Raw genomic sequence first — 22,852 nt, forward strand, 5'->3', positions numbered from 1 at the left:
GGTGGCGGGTGAGACCTGGGGGGAGGGGAAGCGAGCGAGCAGTGCTGTAGTGTCCGGTTTTAAGAAATTGGAAAGTTGACAACCCTAGACAAAAGTTGTCAGCACTTTTTAAGCTCCACAATTAAGATCAATGGAAAATTGGGAAGGATTTGATTAAGACACAAGACTACTGAAGCCAGGATAGGTAGGTTTGTTTTTTTTTTCCTGTGTTCTGTCACCTTAGGCAACCCACTTAGGCCCAAATTTTCAAAAGTGACCACAGCTAGTGTAATGGCTGTACACTGCCCCTCATAGCCACTGGCATAGTGGGTGTGGCCAAGGGAAAAGGGGCACAACCAGGCGACATCTGCATTCCAACTATTCTCCGCTACCAGAACAGCCTCTTGGAGCCATAAGCAGATGGGCATCGCTTAGAACTGCTAAAGGGACTAACACACCAGGAACCAAACTAGTTCTGCTGGGCCCAGAAGCCATAAATGTGGTATAAAGCCACCGCTCCCCCACAAAAGGTCCAACACCAAAAGCAGCTCAGACAGACCCAACACAGCCTCTAACTGCAGAAGTTACCATACCACATTACAAACAATTAGTAGAGATGGGCTAAAGCCACAAATCAAGATCTTCTAATGCTGTCACAGTTCGGGGTGTTCAGATCAGGCCCATCTTTAACGTTCAGTCTTAAACCTTCAAACCACACAATACAGAACAATAATTTTGACCAAAGAAGTAATCGCTAGAAATGGCTTAGGTATAAAACAAAACAATGCAATAGGAAGGCAGAGTCTATTTGATTAAGGCATCTGTAACCCACAGATACATTATTTTTAATGTAGTAGGGCAGGGTAGTTAGAACAAGAAAGGATTCTGCACTGCTATGCCAAGTTCGCAGACTTTTATAGTACATTTTACTCTAAAATAGAAAAGTAAATATAAGGAACGTCCTACCCCTTGAAGGCCCAAATTGGACACAATATGGATTTTTTCGGCCAAGTCCAAGGAAAGGCTAGGCGGCATGGCCCACATCAGCCAAGTTCAAAAACAGGTCTAATTATGTAGGTCGCTTCAGCCAAGCTCTAAAGGAGAGGAGGGGAAACATAAAGCCTAGTTCTTCACCCCTCTTCCCCTCCAGCCTTCCTCCTTTTTTCTGTCAGATTCAACCCTCAGCTCCCCCTTACAACTGGAGGGGATTGACTAATGCCCCACCGCTGCAAGGCCCTGCACTCAGAGAAAGGCCCTTGGTCCTTCCTGTTTCCAGGGGAAGGGATTTAACTAGGGTGACCATACATCCCGTTTTGGCCGGAACAGTCCCTTTTTTAAACCCTGTCCCGGCCTTGATCAGTTGGCAAGAGTAAACGGGACAAATGCCCACTCTTGTCAAAAAACTGGGGTGTGGAGGAACGTGAGGGGGGCGAGCACTGAGGCCAGCCCCGCGCAGAGTGGGTGAGATAGGGCTTGGGCAGGAAGCAGGCAGGGCTTGGGCGAGCAGTGACACCACCCCAGCCTCGTGAGGGGGGCAGGCAAGGCTCAGGCGAGCAGTGATGCCAGCCCCAGCCTCATGAGGGGGCCAAGCAGTAAGGCCAGCCCCACGCAGGGGAAGGAGGGGCAGGGCTAGGGCTAGCCCAACCTGTCCCGTTTTCCCTTTGGGAAATATGGTCACCCTAGATTTAACCCTTCTCTTCCAGCTTCCAGATGGGTCTTCACAGCCTATCACACCAAGATGAAGTGAACTGTAATCTGTTATTGAAAACACGATAGGGAATGCCCCACAGCAGTGACACTGTATTCAAGTACTCTGCCTTCTTCACCAGCCTGCATGTCATTGAGATAGTATCTGCAAAGCCAGCTATACAAATAGTTAGCTTGGCTGGGGGAGAAGTGTACATAATACAGAGCATTCAAGGCCACTTGAGTACAGCAGACCAATGCCAAGAAGTGGAGCAATATTCTCAAGGGCATGTAGGCGGCATCTGCATTTCATATCCTGGTCAAAGTACAGAGACTTTAGAGCACCGTCCCCTTTGCTCTGAATTGCAATATCTTCTAGCTTAGAAATGCCTTTCTCATCGCTCTGAACTATGCAAGTCAGAGTTCAACTTGCTCCCTGATTTACTGAAGCACAAACGACTGGGGTCTGAGAAATGTCACAGAGAAGAGGACAGAAATAAAAATAGGTCATTAATGAGAACATTCAAACTGTTCTGTGTTTGTACAATGCCTAGCACAATAGGATTCTGGGGCTCGTAGGGACTACCACAATATAAATAATAAAAAATGAGTGTTCCTCCCCAATTATCTATAGAGGGGTAGCAAACATGCCTGAGGGATTTAGGAGCACAACCCCACTTATTTATGAAAAGGCTGAGGACCTTAATCAGTCCTGAGTAAAGAGGTAAGGATGTGGCCCATTGTTAGTTATTTATTAAGAAGTAACAGCACACTCAGTGCAATACAGAACACAAAGGAGTTTGTGGTAGGCAGTATATAACTATAACATCTCTTCTTTCATTAACGTGAGTAGGCTGGTACCCTCTTGTGCTGTAGAGTCATAGTCCCATGTGTATCTAAATATGCACCAAGATTAAAGTTCGACCTTGATCAGATTTTCCACAGATCTCTCAACAGTAATGGAAGCGTTACTATGGTACACACAACTCTGTTTGCATATTGAGAGAACAATGAGGAGTAAATGGACAGAGAACAGGTAAACATTCCACAGCCTGCATTAAATTACAGAACAGCCTTTGGAAACATTTCCTAAGGAAGGGATCAAATTATCAGTGTATAGTCTAGCCCAAAGCAAGGGCAGTGTGGTTTTCCACTGACTCTGGAGGGTCCCAGAGCTCAGGCTGCAGCCCAGCCCAAGTGTGTATACCCCATTTAAACAGCCCCTTAGCCAAAGCTCCATGAGTCCGAGTCAGCTGGCATGGGCCAGCTGCAGGTGTCTACCTGCAGTGCAGATATACCCTGTGACAAGTCTATCCACATCACCGCACACGCTCCCCAACATGCCAGCATTACTGCGCCACTGGATGTGTTGAGAGGCCCTAGCCAAGGCTTCCCCATCCCTTACCACCTGCCCAATGGGGGGAAAGTAGCAGTTCTGCAGAGCCTATTTCCCCCTGCATGCAGAAAGCAGTGGTATGGGTCACTGGGGCAAGGGAGAAGTTGGGCACCCCTCCCGCTACTCCATTGCACCAACTCACCGGACGGGCCAAAATGTGTTATTCTGAGCAGAGAAGGGCTTTGAATCTCTTCATTCTGCATGGTTCAGATGTTTAGCAGACCTCTATGATAGCAGCAATAGCTGTAATACTCAAAGCTGGTTGTCTTCAAAAACACAGGAACATTTATCACATTTTTATTATTAAATATTATTCTGTAAGACCTGGGATGCAAACCCAAATGTTATCCTCAGGACAGATGAACACCGCCACGGAGCCTTCCCAATCACAGAGCTCACCCATGGTATTTACTGGTGACTTGAGACAGCCCACACAACAGTGAAATAAGCAGTCTTCACAATCACAAACATTCAAAAATCATGAGTCAGACCCCCAAAATTCATGAGATTGGCCCAGGAGTGAAAGTAATTTAAAGGACTTACCGGTATGCTGGAGTCCTGAGAAGGGGCATGGCCTTGACCGGAAGAGGCGGGGCCTTTAAATTCCCAGGCCCTTTAAATCAAGATTTAAAGGGCCCGGGGCTCCAGCTGCGGTAGCGGGGCTCAGGTGGCGATTTAAAGGGCCTGGGGCTCTGACCGCTGGTACCGCCCCAGGCCCTTTAAATAACCGCCGGAGCCCCCGGCTCCCGCACTACCCCGGGACTCCGGCAGCGGGGCTCCAGTGGCAATTTAAAGGATCCGGGACTCCCAGCAGCAGCCAGAGCCCTGGGCCCTTTAAATCGCTGCCTGAGCCCCGCTGCCAGAGCCTCTGGGGTAGCGGCGGCAGCTGGGGGCTCCAGCAGTAATTTAAAGGGCCCTTTAACTCACCGCCTGAGCCGCCTCTGCTACCCAGGGGCTCTGGCAGCAGGACTCTGGTGGCAATTTAAAGAGCCCGGGGCTCTGGCCACTGCCAGTAAGGCGCGGTGAACTGGCTCTTGCCAGTATGCCATACAGTACCATACCAGCTTACTTTCACCTCTGGATTGGCCCCAAAAACATTAGATTTAAAAATATATATATTATATTGTGGTTTTTGATCTGCCTGTTGATTTTTGAACTCCCCCTGTTTACTCCCTGTGTGTGTATTTGCACATACTTATGTGTGTGCATGTGTGATTAATGTAGCCAATACAAAAACTCCTCTGGCTACTGGCTGCAGGGCTTGGGGTGGGGAGAGCCCTGCCAGTCTCCTGAAGCAGCCCCAATTAATGGCTCTTCCCGAGGAGGTGGGCAAGTGAGAAAGGCAGCCACTCAGAGAGGGTTTTTCCGAGCAGAAATTCGGGAGAGAGCTGGAGTTTCTGGAATCGCAGCCAGACTGGCTCCACCCTAATCATGTGACTAGTAAAGAGCTGACAACACGGCATAAGGAATCACATTCAACTAACCATATTCTTTCCCGATGACCAGAAAAGGATTATTTTAAAATGAGATTGTACTTCCCCGCCTCTCTTCTTTATGGTATGTACTAAGTCACTGCTTCTCAAACCTTTCCATACTGGGACCCTCTTTCCCTCAGCAGGAGCCCCCAGAATCCATCTCCCATTTAGCAATATGTGAACAACAGAGTAGTAGGTTGAGACGGCATGTATAAATAACACTAATGACCCTATTTCAGGATCTGTACTTCTTAAATGTTTGGGTTGGGGGGTGGAGTAGCCTGTGTTTGTACCTTAGAAATATCAAGAATGTCCATGGGCGGCATATCTACGAGGCTTGGGGAGGCTGAGCCTCCCCAAAAGAGACTGGCCATGCGGGAGGGCAACTGCCGCAGGGCGGGTCACCTCCCTTCGGAGGCACACTGGCCCCCTGCTTTTGGAGTGCCAGAAGCAAAGCTCCCTAGAAGTGGGAGGGCCACCAGTGCCCAGATCGTGGCCCTTTCTGTTGCTCAACCTGAGGCCCGCCCTCACACTCAGCCTCTATCCCTTAGACCTCCCCCTGACCCGCCATTCACTCCGCCACAGAGAAGTGCGAGTGGCAGGTGAGCAGGCCTCAGGGGAAGAGGCAGAGAGGAGTGAGCAGCGGCTCGGTGGCCTTATCAAGTCTGGTCAAGTCATATTTTGCTAGTGGACCTGCTGAATGCATCAAAATATGTTCCATGAGAACTCTTACATTTGAACTGAAAGATCCGTTATCCAAGTAGTAATTAGTAACTGAAGTTATAGGTGTTAACAAAACCAGATAAAAACACAGTTTTAAACAGTCTGACTAAAAAAGTCCCTTCTTTCTACTAATGTCATTGTCTCACTAGTCTCACTGTCATCTAGAGCAAGCAAGATCTGAATTTCTAATGTAAAAAGAAAAATAAAACACATCCTTGCCCTACAAAATAAAAATGTGTAATTTTTTCAGAAGCACCTATGCGCAGATGCTTTCAAAAATATTACGCAAGCCCTTGTAGGCATGAAGAAAAAAGGCACAAACCAATTTTACCCTCATTGCAGGTCACCTTTAAAGCCCTGATCCTGCAAATATTTATGCATAGGCTTGTATGTGAGTAATCACATTGACTTCAAGCACTCAGGTGCTTAAAGTAAAGCATGTGTATAAGTGTTCATAGGATTGAGGCCTAACAACTCCGGGAGATGATGAAACAAATGTGGATATCAAGGGTATCTAGAAGATACTGATTCTAGTAACTTTGAAACAATATTCTGTTATTGAACATTTTTTTATCTGAAGGAGATGGCAAGTGTGAATCCCAATAGCGTCAGTCTTGCCTTTCCTGCTTCTAAGGAGATACATTTATTGGCATGCAGTTTTGGCATTAGGGGTGCAATTTTTAAAAGCACTCACCATTGGCCTGCCTCTGCCCCAGTGAAGCCTATACAGAGCAGAATTAAGCTCACACCGCACTTTGGAAAATCTCGCCTAAAGTTCTCATGGAGGTATTGCCCCTCTGCCCTTCATCAAAATATCCCTTCCCCAAAGTATTGTGCATGCCCTGAGGTAGCTGCATTTGAATGGTGAATTAGTATGTATATCATTAGAAACATTTCAGGATGAAAGGTACTGTATATGTGAACATGCACAATATGATACGTAAAGTTAAAGGAGGTAATTCATATAAAAATCAAACAGAAACAACACAAAATAATCCCTAATATAAATCCACTATGAATTTGGCTAAGTGTCTTATTATATTTTACCACAGAACAAGGAAATTGATAGTACCCCTTTTATAGCAATGGCGCAGGGCAAGCCTTAAGAGTTCATCAAAACCAAAGAACTGGATATGTATAAATGAAGGGATGTCATAACAGTCTACAAATGTCAGGAGGGTGTGAACTCCCAAGAGCGGTGAGGAATTATTTAGGGTGGACATGGAGTGATATAACCAGGAATAATGGGGTAAACTATCTTGAGTATTAGGAAAAACTTCCTGACAGTGAGATATCTGATTTAAACAGTCAAATTCTCTGCTGGTATAAATGGGTACAACTCCATTTATGTCAGTGGAGTTCTCAGCACTGACACCAGCAGAGAATTTGACCCAAGAGGTCTTTCTCAAGTCTGTTTTCTGTGTGTTTATGATTTAGCAAATGTTTGTAATGGAAAATACGTTGTTACCTATTTATCAGGTTTAATACAAAACTCTTGGCTATAGCTATAGTACTGCAGGAATGTTTGGAAAAGACAAGAGTGAAAATGATTTTGTATTTATTACATGTCTTTTAATATACCACTCTGTGGCTGAATGTACCCCCTACACACTATTGTAATAATTCACACCCTACACACTATTGTAATAATCTGTGTACAAAATATGCCATGTGAGGTATCATTTGAATACTCTCTGGTCAATAATATCATGGTGAAATGTGTGTAGCAACATTATATGTAAAGTTATTAATGTAAGCTGAAATTATGACTGAAATGTGTTTATCAGACAAGGCTGGGAAGGGGGTAAACCTGTTTCTCAAAGACAAAGGACAAGCCGACACCTCTAGCCAGGAGTCATCAAAGTTGCAATCACCTGTCAGGTTGTCATTCTTTGTCAACAAAGGGGTGGAGGAACAGAAGAATCTACATTTTAGCAAGCAACACCTGGAACCTCTTTTACCATGAGACTCCATGTCACCATCCACAGCGGGAAGGAACTTTATCAAGGGGTAACCCTCAGGAAAATGGATTTCAAAGGGTGACTGGACTATAAAAATAAGAGGCAAAAATACCCCAGGTTCTCTCTATCTTTCACCTAAGAAGACAAAGGAAGCAGCCTTTGGACTATGGGAGGGGTTCTGACGTGAAAATTTGGTCAGCCCTGTTGCTGGGAAAATGTGGTAAGGATTTTACCTTGAACCAAGTCTAGTTTGTTAAGTTTTAGTTACTAGAAAGCATTTTATCTTTATTTCTCTTGTAGCCATTTCTGACTTTAAAGCCTTATTCTTGTACTCACTTAAACTCTCTCATTATAGTTAAATAAACTTGGTTTATTTTTAATCAAAACTAATCCAGTGTTGTGTTTAAACTGGGCTGTTCAGTCATTTAAAGTAGCAGGCTGTTGGATACTGACTCCTTACAGCGGCAACTGACCTATAATATCTAAACTGTCCAGGAGAGAGTGGACAGTGCAGAACACACATTTTGTGGAAAATTTGGGATTGGGAATATCTTGGGGTCATACTGCAGGTAGCAACAGGCTGCTGGAAGCCAGAATGTGGCTGGTGTGTTGCTGATAGGCTGCTGGGGTCAGAATTGCTGGATCAGGACTGCAGCTATAAACAGACACTCAGGGTGTGACCTGCATGTTGTCTGGCTGTTTGTGAGCCACCCAGGTTGGGTGCTACAACAGCAAAGCATTGTGAGGCACCTACATTTGCAGGGCACATGGTTACACAACCACTCACTGATCTGGATTGCACCCTGGAATGTGATGTATTCCCAATATTCAAGGGGAAGTGGCACATTAAACTAGAAGAAACTCTTTGATAAAACCCTGTTGGGTATAACAATGAAGAGTAACAGAAGGCAAAGCAGATAACAGTTATGTGACCACAGAAATGCTAAACACTTTAATAAGATACTAAAACTCAAGATGTAGGAGAGGTGCAATAAAATAAAACTGAAAACAATTCATGCATTCTTCTACAATATCCCTTCACTTACAAGGAAGAGTGATTGTATGATTGTAAAATGGGTGAAAAAATAGGAGTAGCTTGTGTTCATTTGTACAGGGAGGAAAACAATACCAGATTGTCTACTGAAAGAAACAACCTAATGCAGATCAGAAAAGGGTTGCTAGTTTTAGGTACGAAAACTTGCATAAACTGCAAAAATGCAAGCCAGGGTTTACATGGATTCCTCACATCACCCCCACCCGGGGTTTGGACTCATGTGGCTAGATCAGTGTGACTACAACAGTGGCAAAAAATCCCAGTATAGACAAGGCTTAAGTGACATATAAAAGATTCAAGTGAAAAGAGGATAATCTACAAACATGCAGGGGAGCTGATGCTGATCTCACTTATACCAGTTTTTCTACACCACTGTAACTCTGTTGACTTCCATGGTTACTCCTGATTTACACCACTGCATATAAGATCAGGTCCAGAAAGAGTAATAGCACCAGGACTTTGCTAGTTATCATCTGGTTTAACACAGTTGTTAGCATAGTTTCTCTGAACCATAGTATAAAAATTTACTGTAGGTCCTGTCAGCACTACAAAAATGTCTGTTTCTGGAAATTTCCAGATTGTTTCTTCAGACCATTTCAGGTAGAAAGCATATGGCAGCCAATATGGACAGAAAAAATGTTTTAATGATTTTTAAAAAACATCCCTTGGGTTTCAACCATTGGTTTTAAAAAGTTTTACCCTAACCATGCAGACCAGCATCAGCTGGAAAAACTATGTTTCTTAAGATGCTTTTCAAGAAAATCACTTTAGGACACAGACATTTTTGCAGTGAAGATGGAGCCCTAGAATGTCTACAGGGCTATTCGCAGGAAAAAAAACTTAAGTGTGGTTCATGAAATCATGCTAGAATTCTACTAGCAATACAGTGTTTGAACACATTTGCAGCAGGCAAGGTTCTGAACCCAGTGTGGAGTGATCTTTATGAGCTCTGAGTGTTTATTATTCGTTTTTATTAATTTATATAATATTGTAAATGAACTTGGTACTTAACGTGCAAAACAAAGAAAAAAATCCCTGCCTCTATATTTTATTTCAAGTACCATTCGCTTTTTTACTTTGGCAAATTATTTACTATAGTAATATAAATATTTGAGCTACAAACCACTGAAGCATTCAAAGACTTTGGCACCCTGTTATAGCCACATGACACTTGCCTCATTACCAAAGGCAACCCTGCATTTCCATTATCTAGCCTGCATTCAGCAGCCCTTAGGGGTGAGGCAAAACACAGAGTGGCAAAGACAGAAGAGAGGCACAGAATGACCACAGAAAATTAAACCTAAGGGTCCCACCAAAAAGTCTCAAAAGAGCCAAAAATTATGAGTTAAACAGGATTTAAAAAAATATAAATCAGTAGAATAGAAAAAGAAAAAAAGAAAGCTAACGTTTGACAGCTCCTGGAATGCTGGACTGAGCCGCTAGAGGACTTACCCTATCAACAACAATAATAATGACTACCAGAGTCCTCTGACACCATTTCCCAGCATGCTTAGAGTCTGGAGTGGGGAAAGAATAGACTGGAAACTCTGCAGAAGCCAACAGGGCTTCAGATTTCTAACACAGTGATTTACAGAGACAATTTTCTGGGCCAATGATGAGTCAGGACTGCTCAGCCCCTCAGTAGGACGGGACAGCTTGACTCAGGCCTTGTCTACACTCATGATGTAAGTCAATCTAAGTTACGCTAGTTAAGTCACGTAACTTATGTAACTTAAGTTGACATAACTTACATTGACTTAACACAGTGTCTACACCATGCTATGTCTACGAGAGACGGTCTCCCGTCGACTTATTGCATCTTCACCAGACCTGCTAAATCAATGCCCACTTCATCGATCACAGTGGTGCCAATTTAGCCCATATTGAAGCTGTCATAAATATAAAGGGAAGGGTAACCACCTTTCTGCATACAGTGCGATAAAATTCCTCCTGGCCAGAGGCAAAACCCTTTCACCTGTAAAGGGTTAAGAAGCTAAGATAACCTCGCTGGCACATGACCCAAAATGACCAATGAGGGGACAAGATACTTTCAAATCTGGAGGGGGGGGAACATAGGGTTTATCTGTCTGTGTGATGCTTTTGCCGGGAACAGATCAGGAATGCAGCCTTACAACTCCTGTTAAGTTAGTAAGTAATCTAGCTAGAAATGTGTTAGATTTCCTTTTGTTTAATGGCTGGTAAAATAAGCTGTGCTGCATGGAATGTATATTCCTGGTTTTGTGTCTTTTTGTAACTTCAGGTTTTTGCCTAGAGGGATTCTCTATGTTTTGAATCTGATTATCCTGTATTTAGCATCCTGATTTTACAGAGGTGATTCTTTTACCTTTTCTTGAATTAAAATTCTTCTTTTAAGAACCTGATTGATTTTTCATTGTTCCTAAGATCCAAGGGTTTGAGTCTGTTTTCACCTGCACAAATTGGTGAGGATTCTAATCAAGCCTTCCCCAGGAAAGGGGGTGTAGGGCTTGGGGGGATATTTGCGGGGAAGGCATCTCCAAGTAGGCTCTTTCCCTGTTCTTTGTTTAAACACTTGGTGGTAGCAGCATACGGTTCAAGGACAAGGCAAAGTTTGTACCTTGGGGAAGTTTTTAACCTAACCTGGTAAGAATAAGCGTAGGGGGTCTTTCATGCAGGTCCCCACATCTGTACACTAGAGTTCAGAGTGGGGAAGGAACCATGACTCAAGCCCTCAGAGACAAAGGGCATACGTTTAATTTCAGTTCCGGCTTTTGAGTTTGGAGCTGAGTGAGAACAAGAACAGTTCAGAGAGTCTCTGATTCCTCCTGTTCCCCACAAAGGGAAACATTGAACTGCTGTGGCATCAGTGCATGGGTCAGACAGGTCCAGCTCTGCAGAGACTAGCATCCAGGGTGGCAGAGATCCAATTTGGCAATGGCTACCTTGAGCCAGTTGAGATCTCCACACAGTGGTGTGATGTCTTTATATGCAACACATGCACTGCATGCTCCAGAATTCACACACACACAAAAAGTTTTATTCTACAAAAGTATGAAAGTCCAGCATGTAATCGATCTGTTCACATTGGCTGTCTTCTTTTTTTGCTGGCAAAGCATGCAGTGCTCAAAGTTGCATCACATTGCCTAGGCAACATCACTCTGTGGGCAGCTCACTTCCTAACTGGCTGTGCTTTGGAAAAAGTAGTTAAGGCATTCAAGTGTAGAACTGAATCATCCGTCATAGAACAGAGCTAGTGGAGCAAACTCTTCATCAGGATAGGAAGTTTAGTGCAAAATTTGTTCATTAATTCATTTTGTACAAGAGACTACGTAACAAAACCAGCAATTATAAGAAAATGAAAGGTCAAAACAAAACCTGCAATTAGTGAGTACTTAGAGAAAAGCAGAAAAAGAGCTGAAACAGCATTTCAGTGAAATGGTGTACTAACAGGAATGGATCCGTGGTTGCGGAAACAAACAAGCTATACTGCTGGCCCTGTCTACTTTTTGTCAGTGAAAAGAATGTGTGGTAAAAGGCAGGACACAACAACCTAAACAACCTACACAATGCCTCCAGACATTACAAAACTAGCCGGCAACACTTACTAGCCTATAAACAGTTACAAACATTTGGATATGCTCGCATTCATCTTCAGTGAGATGAGCAATAGAGAATTGCTCTGAGACAACACAATGAAAAGGTTTGTCAGAATTGGGCTATTTTGCAAAGACTGGTCATTCGTGTTGTATGTCATCTCAGCGAACAAAAGCTGATATTTCATGGGCATAACAAATTGGATGACTCCCTAAATCAGGGCAATTATGTAGAAACCTTAGAATTAGTCTGTGAGTTTGATCCCTTACTCAAACAGCATTTAGAAACCTCTACTGGTTTTTCTGGAACATCAAACAGAATTCAGAATGACCTAATTGAAGCAGTAAGTAAGGTCCAACTTAATGCCATTGGCAAAGAAACTGAGGCACCACCATTCGTTCCTATTTTACTTGATGAAACCTTGGATACTGTCAATAAGTCTCAGCTTTCATTTGTACTGTGTTACAGGATCAAGAGTGGTGATGTTGCAGAACACTGTTGATTTTACTAATGTTACTAAAAATTGAACTGCAGCTGACCTTGACCAGCATTTGAAACTGTGTGCCAGAAGTTTAAATTTGGTGACAGGATGGTAGCTCAGACATATGATGATGCAGCAGTAATGGCAGGCAATGTATGTGGGCTTCCGAAGGTATTTGTGAAAGGTTCCCCTGTGCACTTTTTTGTTCATTGCTACATTCATGTTTTAAATCTTGTCCTCAGTTTTGCAGCAAACAATATCAGAGAATGCTGGATTTTCTTCAGAAATTTAGAAGGAACAGCTACGTTTTTCTCTCAGTTTCCAGGGCTGAACTTCTTCAAAATACAGTTAAATGGAGACTGCCTTCTATTTGTATCACAAGGTTGAATTTTCATTCGAGGCTTGTACAAACCATAAAGCAGAGCGTAGAACCTCTGATTGAATTCTTCAAAAGTGTGGTACAAAATCCTCAACCAAGGGTTTTCTGACCATGCTTGATGATTTTCAGTTTGTGTTTCCAAGAGTTCTGAAGGAACTCAAATGTGAAATTGCAGAACTACTAACTGTCTGTAACCTATCATTTAAATCAGCTTCTGTACCAAATGACTGGAGGATAGCTAATGTGATGCCAATTTTTAAAAAGGGCTCCAGAGATGATCCTGGCAATTACAGGCCGTAAGCTTGATTTCAGTATCGGGCAAACTGGTTGAAACTATAGTAAAAAACAAAATTGTCAGACACATAGATGAACATAATTTGTTGGGGAAGAGTCAACATGGATTTTGTAAAGGGAAATCATGCCTCACCAAGCTACTATAATTCTTTAAGGGGGTCCACAAGCATGTGGACAAGGCAGATCCAGTGGATATAGTATACTTAGATTTTCAGAAAGCCTTTGACAAGGTCCCTCACCAAAGGCTCTTAAACAAAGTAAGCTGTCATGGGATAAGAGGGAAGGTCCTCTCGTGGATCAGTAACTGGTTAAAATTTAAGAAACAAAGGGTAGGAATAAATGGTCAGTTTTCAGAATGGAGAGAGGTAAATAGTGGTGTCCACCAGGGGTCTGTACTCGGACCTATTCAACATATTCATAAATGATCTGGGAAAAGGGGTAAACAGTGAGGTGGCAAAATTTGAAGATGATACAAAACTACTCAAGATAGTTAAGTCCCAGGCAGACTGTGAAGAGTGCAAAAGGATCTCTCAAAACTGGGTGACTGGGCAATAAAATGGCAGATTAAATTCAATGTTGATAAATGCAAAGTAATGCACATTGGAAAACATAATCCCAACTATACATATAAAATAATAGGATCTAAATTAACTGTTACCACTTGTGACAGACCCAGACCAGTGGGGTACAGGAGTCTGGTAGAAGGCAAATATACTGGGCACTGGATGAATAGTTTTCTGTTCCCTGAGTGACCAGAGCAGGGGCTGCACTAGGGCAATCAGGAACCTGTTAGAACCAATTAAGACAGAAAAGCTAATTAAGACACCTGGAGCCAATTAAGAACATATTAGAATCAATTATGGCAGGCAGACTAATCAGGACACCTAGTCTAAAAAAGACCTCCCATCAGTTAGTGGGGGGGCGTGCAAGGAGCAGGGAGTGAAAAGGAGTGCTGCTGGAAGACTGAGGAGTACAAGTGTGATCAGGCTTCAGGAGGAAGATCCTGCAGTGAGGATAAAGAAGGTGCTGGGGGGAAGCCATGGGGAAGTAGCCCAGGGAGTTGTAGCTGTCACGCAGCTGATACAGGAGACATAGACAGCTGCCATCCACAGGGCCCTGGGCTGGAACCCGGTGTAGAGGGCAGGCCCGGGTTCCCCCCATGCCCCCAACTCCTGATCGGACACAGGAGGAGTTGACCGGGTCTGTGAGCAACACCAGAAGGGAAGGTCTAATTTGGAAAGGGATCTGGCCTGTTCCCAACCCATTAGGTGAGACAACAGAGACTGCAGAGATTGTTCTCCATTTCCCCCATGCTGGCCAGTGATGAGATTAGCTCAGTGAATGGAAGGTTTGAGCCTCTAGCAGAAGCGGCCAAACTGTGGGCTGCCGTGAACCTCTGAGGTGAGCAAATCCGCCAAAAAGCACAGGACCCACCAAGGCAGAGGAGGAACTTTGTCACACATTCAAAAAAGAGATCTTGGAATCACTGTGGATAGTTCTCTGAAAACATCCACTCAATGTGCAGCGACAGTCAAATAGGGGAACAGAATGTTGGGAATCATTAAGAAAGGGATAGATAATAAGACAAAAAATATCATATTGCCTCTATATAAATCCATGGTACGCCCACATCTTGAATACTGCATGCAGATGTGGTTTCCGCATCTCAAGAAAGATATATTGGAATTGGAAACAGTTCAGAAAATGGCAACCAAAATGATTAGGGGTATGGAACGGCTTCAGTATGATGAGTGATTAATAAGACTGGAACTTTTCACCTTGGAAAAGAGACGACTAAGGGGGGATATGATTGAGGTCTATAAAATCATGACTGGTGTGGAGAAAGTAAATAAGGAAGTGTTATTTACTCCTTCTCATAACACAAGAACTAGGTGGCACCAAATGAAATTAATAGGCAGCAGGTTTAAAACAAACAAAAGGAAGTACTTCTTCACACAACACACAGTCAACCTGTGGAACTCTTTGCCAGAAGATGTTGTGAAGGCCAGGACTATAACAGGGTTCAAAAAAGAACTAGATAAATTCATGGAGGATAGGACAATCAATGGCTATTAGACAGAACTAGATAAATCATGGAGGATAGGGCAATGGGCAGGGATGGTGTCCCTAGCATCTGTTTGCCAGAAGCTGGGAATGGGAGACAGGGAATGGATCACTTGATTACCTGTTCCATTCATTCCCTCTGGGGCACCTGGCATTGGCCACTGTTGGAAGGCAGGATACTAGGCTAGATGGACCTTTGATCTGACTCAGTATGGCCGTTCTTATGTTCTTTTCCTCTACAGCAACATGACTGAAGTGACAGCGGTGTTGTTTGACATTCTTCAAACCAAGATGTACAATATTGGAGTTTATATTCAGCAGATTCATGAGACAATAGCACAAATTTGCCAAAAGCAACAAACTTTTGATAAGTTTTAGAAAGAGGGGTTGAAGGTAGATTCACATGAACCTTGGGAAAAAAGAGCAAGAGAAGGCCAAACAAGATATAAGCATCTCTTCTGTGATGTTAGTGACAATATCAGCAAAGAGCTATTGGTACACAGGTAATCTACTCTGAAGACCAGCCTATGCACAACCAGAATGTGTGCAAGGTCCTAGAAAGACTCTGCCAACACAGGCTCTATGCTAAGCCAGAGAATTGCATCCACCATGGAACTGTTAGGCTAAATTCTGTTCACTGAGGGGTCTGCATGGACCCCCGGGAGGTGGAAGTGGTTTGCGATTCAGCAACACCACAAAGCATTTAAGAAATTCAGCCCTTTATTGGGTTTGAGAATTTCTACAAATGTTTTATAGGGGACTGGTCCGAAATCCTGACCCCCCTATAACCTCTCTGCTGTGAAAACCCTTCAATCACCTGATGGCAGTGTTCACCTCTGCGCCCATCCTCGCACATCCCAAACCAGGTCAGCCATTCTTCCTGGAAACCAGTGCTTCCAACGTCACCCTCGGGGCAGTGCTGTCCCAGAAACAGGGCCTTGACCAAGAAGTTCATCCCTGTGTGCCAAGCACAGTTATGAAATTTCGGACAAGGAGCTACTTGCCATCAATGCGGCTTTTAGAACTTGGAGGCATTAAGGAGCTAGACATCCAGTTCAGGTGTTTACTGACCACAAAAATCTAGAATACCTGTGCTCTGATAAAGCCCTAATGCAACCACAGCATTGCTGGGATCTCTTTTTTTCTAGGTTTAATTTTACTATCACCTGGCTTCCACAATGGTAAGGCAGAGGCTTTGTCCTGCAAAGGAGAATATGCCAATGATCCTAAGGGACCTGAAGAGGAACCTCCCTACATCCTGAAATGCAATCACTTCCTTGGAGGATCACCACTATCCAATTTGTTCATGAGCATACATTCCACCCTATCAAATGACCCCTTCACCCAGACTCTCCAAATTTCCAACACTGAATCACAGGGTAAGTTCACACAAAAGTCAGCCTGTGGGATTGTGGAATACTTTGACAGACGCCCAGAGCATGAGGCCAGTGGGGTCTCCATCTACACAGCAAAGCAATAGGGCTTGAACCCTGGGTCTGAGTTGTGGGTTAGTATGATTTGTGTGTAGACAGAAGGGGGATTAGGCTTGAGCCTTAGTTTGAACCCTGGGTTTACACTGCAGTGTAGACAAAGCCCTAGATATGAAGAAGGAAGATATGGAACCCTCATGGACTGGGAAAGGTACAGGCTGGAAGAGTGGTCCTGGGAACTACCAGCCCATTATATATGCATGCTCCCAAAGTAGTCAGAGCCTTTAATAGACTCCATCTGGATAAATCCAAAACTTCAGCCCCCTAAGGAAGTGGTGGGGAGATCTCAGGACCCCAGCATTGAACCCCGATCTGGAAGGTCTTTTGGTGCACCCTTAACCATTGCACCACAGTCGTGCCCTCAATCATGACACCTGACCTACAAACCCACAGCAGCCACACCCCAGGTGCCTGATTGGATGGGTAGGCAGCAGTCTTATTGGATACCTGGACTATATAAAGGCCCCAACAGGAAGCAGAAGCTGTCTGAGTGACAGACCATTGCCTGCTGGTTGCTGCCTAGACTGCCTTGCCTGACCCTATCTTGCTAGCCTGCTGTTTTGCCTGACTCTGCCTTGTTGCCTTGCTGCCTCCCTCCCTAACCCACTGACTTGGCCCTGTGGATTGGATCTTTCCGCTATTGACCCCTGGGAGAACTCCAATCATTGCCCTAGACTCCCTCTGAAACTGATCGACCTCCAGGCTACCCGACCACCCACGCAAACTTGACAACTGCTCTGGACTGCTCCCAGGCCTGCCTTTGCCACCAGACAATCCAGCATCACAACAAAGAACCAGGACCGAACCCATGTGAGTGGGGATGGGGAGAGAAAAGCCACTCCAAGAGCTCAGGCTCCAGCCCGAGCCCGAGCCCAAACATCTACACAGTGATTTTTCATCCCCGGAGCTCAAGCCGAAGTCAGCTGACCTGGGCCAGCTGTGGGATTTTTATCCCTGTGTAGACATACCTTTTTAGATGCCTTTAATGTGTAGATTGGGTAGTATCCCTTTAAAAAGTTTGAGAGCCCGCTAGTGGGCCTCCCTGTCTTCCTAGTGCAGTAACCACCAGAACCCTGCTAGAGCAACAGTATTTCTGTGTAGTTAGGCCCTGTATATTTGTATAGAGTTAATACGCATTGTTATTTGGAATCTGTGTCCCTGGGGCTTTCTCATATTGTTAACGTTGTGTACAGAGCAAAGACACAACAAGGTCATTGTAAATGGGTGTGCCTATTCTGGAGCGCTGCCTTCTGGTCTCAGGTGGCTTTGCAGCACCCTGCCTCAGTTTCCCTTCACCCAGGAGCTGATCAATTAGTCCACTGATGACTGAGTCATATAACAACACATCTTCTTGAGGATTATTATTAATCTTATTATATATCTTATTAATATACAGTAGCTTCAAGGAGCACAGTCCCTTTTACACCAGTCTCATTCCCTCCTCTTTGAGGTCTATCTTTCACCTCTGACTTCAAAAGTACGCAACTAAATACAGGATTTCTACCCTCCCTGGCTGCTCCTCACTCTTTCCCCCTTAGTCACAGTAGTTACCCAAGTCCCTCTTCATGGGGCTGTGGTCTCTGGACTTTCAGGCCACTACCTTCTGAAGGCTTCCCCAAATACTTCTCTCAGGAGCTTGGCCCCAACTACTCAGCTGCTTCCTTCAGCCTCTCAGGAGCTCCTCCCCTACCTTAAGCCACTCCCCTGCTGCTTCTCTGTCTCCAGCAGCACTTTCCTGCTGCTCCTGACTGTCTCTTCCCAGGAAACTCTCATTCTCCTGTCCTCTCTTCCTTGCCTTATAAAGCCCAGGTACTTTCCTTTTCAATCAATCAGTAACAGACAATCGGTCACAGCCATACTGAGAAATCTACCTTAAAATATTCACAATCTTCCTCTCCCCTGCCATGGACTACAGTATAGAACTAAAAGTCCTGCATCAAAAAATATCTGTCTCCTGTTTCTTCTCTTTGTCAGGTCTTGATCAGGTCTCATCTGCTCTACAAGGCATAACTATTTTTGGACTGTAGTATAGCAAAACTATGTTGTAAACAGGTACTCCACCATGATTAATATTGTCGCATAGATGAGCCCTAAGTGTCTGAACTAGTGTCAACTCTACCACGAAGGTCGAACACAGCTTGGGGCAACAGCCAGTTCCTTAAAACCTTGCAGCCCTTTCTGAAGAACTACGCACAAATCTTCTCTGGGCTGGTAATCGTTGCATATGAAAGTTACACATACGTTCTACAGATGGCTGAGGTCATTTGTTCATTAAGAGATACTTTGAGCTTTTTGGTCACATTTTATAATAAGGGTACTGTAATTATAGTACTTATTATTATTGCAATTAATTAATAATTGCAATTCTAGTGCAGTTACCTTGTGGGTTTGCTTTTCAAGATGTAATTACCACTGATTCATATAATCTGAAGGTTAACTGATCATTGCCAAAGATTTAACATTCTTGCCCTTTCAGTTAAGATGTGAGAACATAAGAACATAAGAAGGGCCATACTGGGTCAGACCAGAGGTCCATCTATCCCAGGATCATGTCTTCTGACAGTGACCAATACCAGGTGCCCCAAAGGGAATGAACACAACAGGTAATCATCAAGTGATCCATTCCCTGTCGCTCATTCCCAGCTTCTGGCAACAGAGGCTAGGGACACCATCCCTGCCCATCCTGGCTTATAGCCATTGATGGACCTACTATCCTCCATGAATTTATCTAGTTCTTTTTTTAACTCTGTTATAGTCTTGGCCTTCACAACATCCTCTGGTAAAGAGTTCCACAGGTGGACTGTACGTTGTGTGAAGAAATATTTCCTTTTGTTTGTTTTAAACCTGCTGCCTATTAATGACATTTGGTGGCCCCTAGTTCCTGTGTTATGCGAAGGAGTAAATAACACTTTCTTATTTACTTTCTCCACACCAGTCATGTGGACCTCTACCATATCCCCCCTTAGTCGTCTCTTTTCCAAGCTGAGAAACTTCTCAGTATACAGAGGAGCCCTTCAAGAAGACATCCAGCTAAACAAAGAAAGTCCAGACTTGAGCCCCAGATATTTCTAAGGTGAAAAAATAAGCAGAAAAAAATGTAACAGAAAGTTCCGATCTTCTCTATGTATCATACAAGAAGCAAAAATCCTTATGCAGAGGTGGATTAAGATTTATTGGGGCCCTGGGCGCAAAGAACTTTTGGGCCCCCACACACCTCTCTCCACAGGACCCTGCTCCCTCTGCTGCATCCTGGCTTCTATGTATGCATGTCGCCTTCCAGACCTTCTCTCTATATTTTTGCTTGCAAAGAGATTCTTTGGTCCCCCAGTATTCTACCAAAGGATCCATTAAAAGTTAGCAGAGGATTATATTATCAGGCAGTTTTTGTGAAATTGTGTTGGTGAGTGGATGTACTTAATTATCAGGTGATGAAATATTGAAAGCGCTTTACTTTTCACAATTTTCCCATCAAATCAATGTCTGCTTAACCAGTTCCTCCTATATTAGCCTTTCTTCCCTGCAAGCAGACTACTCAGGTTGGTATAACTTGGAGAAAGAGAAGAAATAGGACATGTACAGGTCTTGGTTTTTTCCATAGATGAGTTACTGTACAGTAAGCAGAGAACAGGCAGTCAGATCATTTAGCTAACAGTTCAAAATAAAAACTCAAAACATGAACAATGACGGTGAAGAGGGGCATTCGAATAGTGGCACAGTGAAAAAGAAAAAGTATTTTTGCTGTTTTAATGACGAATGGTGCAAAGAAAATGCATTCAAAAACTGGCTTCGCAAAATCAACACGGTTACAGCAGAATGCATTCTAAGTCATCAAAGGGGTTTGGTGAAATACGAGGGAAGACGAGCGCTGACCAGCCATGCAGAGAACACAAAACACAAGGAATCAGAGAAACAACAGAAAAGAACACCACAAACCAATGGGTTTTTTTTACCAAAAGAGGTTCATCCCAAGAAAATCTGCTGACCATGGCTGAAGTGGGGTAAGTTTACCACAGTATTTCGCACCATTTAAGTTATGCAAGCCAAGACTGTGCAAACAAAATGCTTCCAAGATTTTTACTTGATTCTGAAATTGTGAGAAAAATGTCTTGTGGACAGATGAAAGCAACCAGCATAACAGACCATGTTTGGGCACCAAAATCACAAGAACTTTTGCTTAAGGACTTGGATGGTGCACATATTTTTTCAGTTGGATCCAACAAGGGAAATAAGACATTCTCACTGTATTTTCCACTGAATGCATCTGATGAAGTGAGCTGTAGCTCACGAAAGCTTATGCTCAAATAAATTGGTTAGTCTCTAAGGTGCCACTAGTACTCCTCTTCTTTCTGGTAACTATGTGTTATTTCTTTGTGACAGAAGGAATTAAGCATGGCTTGCTTGATTTTTATAATGACAATGACGGGACAAGTGAAGCAATTGCAACAGGGGTCTCCAGTATTCTACAGGAGAATGGTCTCAGAATTAACAATGTGTCTTCTTATGTGGCTGACGATGCCTCTGTGAAGTTTGGGAAACACAGGTCAGTGTATCAGAAACTCAAACAGCTTAATGACCAACTGATACAAGTGGGATGTAAATGTCATGTAATCCACAATTGCCTCAAAAATGGGATGTGAGGGCATTGAGTTTTGATGTAGAAACACTCATTCTCAAAGTATACAGCTCGTTTTCCTCCTCGGCCAAGAAGACAGAGTCTCTTATGTCATTTTTCGAGTTTGTTGAAATGGACTACAAAGATGTGCATAGGCACGTACCAACAAGGTGGCTGTCACTTCTGCCCGCTATTGAATGAGTACTACAAAGCTGACCAGCACTGAGGGAATACTTCTTGTCAGAGGGGGAAGAAGAATGTATCAAGATTGTGTGGGACACATTCAGTGAGGAAGAACATGAGTCTCTTCCTCTTTATGTTTACTTTCTGCACAACTAAAGAGAAGAAGAGAGGACAAATGCTATGGAAGATCAGCCCAAGGCATTTTGGGCATCATCTCTCCATCTGACAACATAAAATTCAGAGAGGAAGCAGATAAGACATTGACATAGTGCACTGAATACCTGGAGAAATGGCAGTGCTCTCACTCAACAACGAAATGAAATGGTCCGATTTTGAGACTCTTGCTACAGCACTCTGCATCAAGATTGACATTGAGTTACTGTTTGATAACTACTGTGTTTTACAGCAGTCAAGAGAAGAGACTGTCTCAAAGGGGCAGAAAACAGATCAGAGAGTGGTTGAGGTTTTCAGACAAATCCCATAGAGCGGTGACAGCCAAATGTTAAAAGTGCTCTCTTTTGCACTGTCCATTCCTGTATCCAATGCCTACTGCGAGAGAGTTTGATGGCACAATTGTGGAACAAGGACAGAAACAGACTGAATGATAGCAACGTGAAAGCAGAGCTGCAGGTGCAACTGAACGTCAATATCCTGTGCAGACTTTCATGAGTTCTTAAAAAAGAACCCCGAGTTGCTTAGAGAAGCAAGAGGCCAGCTGAAATACAGATTTAAAAGAAAGGAAGCCAAGAGCAACAACATTCTGCAGGTGACCCAGCTTTATGGTAAAAACATAACATTTAATTATAATTAATTAAGTATTTAAGTATGAAGGTTTAAAGTTTAAAGCTATTCATTGTTGTTGCTCTGTAGCTAGCAAACTAATACTCAAAATAATGGGTAAACCTGTAGAAATGTAAAATCGCTTTGAAATAAAATTATCATATTGAGAGTAACATTAGCTAACTAATACATTATTGAGATAACTTAACCCCCCAACCCAGAGCCTGCACCCCCTCCCGCATTCCAATCCCCTGCCCCAGCCTGGTGAAAGTGAGTGAGGGTGGGGGAGAATGAGCAACAGAGGATGGGGGGATGGAGTGAGCGAGGGTGGGGCCTTGGAGAAGGGGTGGGGCCTCAGGAAAGGGGTAGGGCAGGGCAAGGGTGTTTAGGTTTATGCGATTAGACAGTTGGCAACCCTACTGGGGAGCCCTGGGCCCTCCACCTGGCCTGGGTGGCGCGCCCTGGGGGCAGGGACACGGGCTGGTGGCTGCTCTTGGGCCTCCCCACCCCCTGCCAAGGGCAAGTGGAGAGTCCAGGGCTCCTCACAGCAACCCAGGCTCCCTGGGAGGCTCTTACCATGGGCCGGCTCTGACCTCTGGCCTGGCTGGGGGGCCTAAGTGGGAAGAGGAGGAGCAGGGGGCAGGGCCACAGTTCTGGCATATGTCCCCCCCACACTTCTACCCAGGTTCCAGTGCTCCTGCGATGTCCCCCAAATTGTCCGG

At 44.0% G+C, this 22,852-nt stretch overlaps 1 protein-coding gene across 1 annotated transcript in view; it reads right to left on the bottom strand.

Moving 5' to 3' along the window:
- LOC144266162 (exocyst complex component 3-like) overlaps nt 1-22,852 on the bottom strand; it is a 92,223-nt gene extending 69,371 nt beyond the window's left edge. Inside the window, exon 1 of the mRNA XM_077819416.1 lies at nt 22,707-22,852. The gene's annotated coding sequence lies outside the window, so the exon portion shown is untranslated. The remainder of the gene's footprint in view (nt 1-22,706) is intronic.

This window comes from Eretmochelys imbricata, chromosome 6, assembly GCF_965152235.1.
Source record: "Eretmochelys imbricata isolate rEreImb1 chromosome 6, rEreImb1.hap1, whole genome shotgun sequence".
NCBI lineage: Eukaryota > Metazoa > Chordata > Testudines > Cheloniidae > Eretmochelys > Eretmochelys imbricata.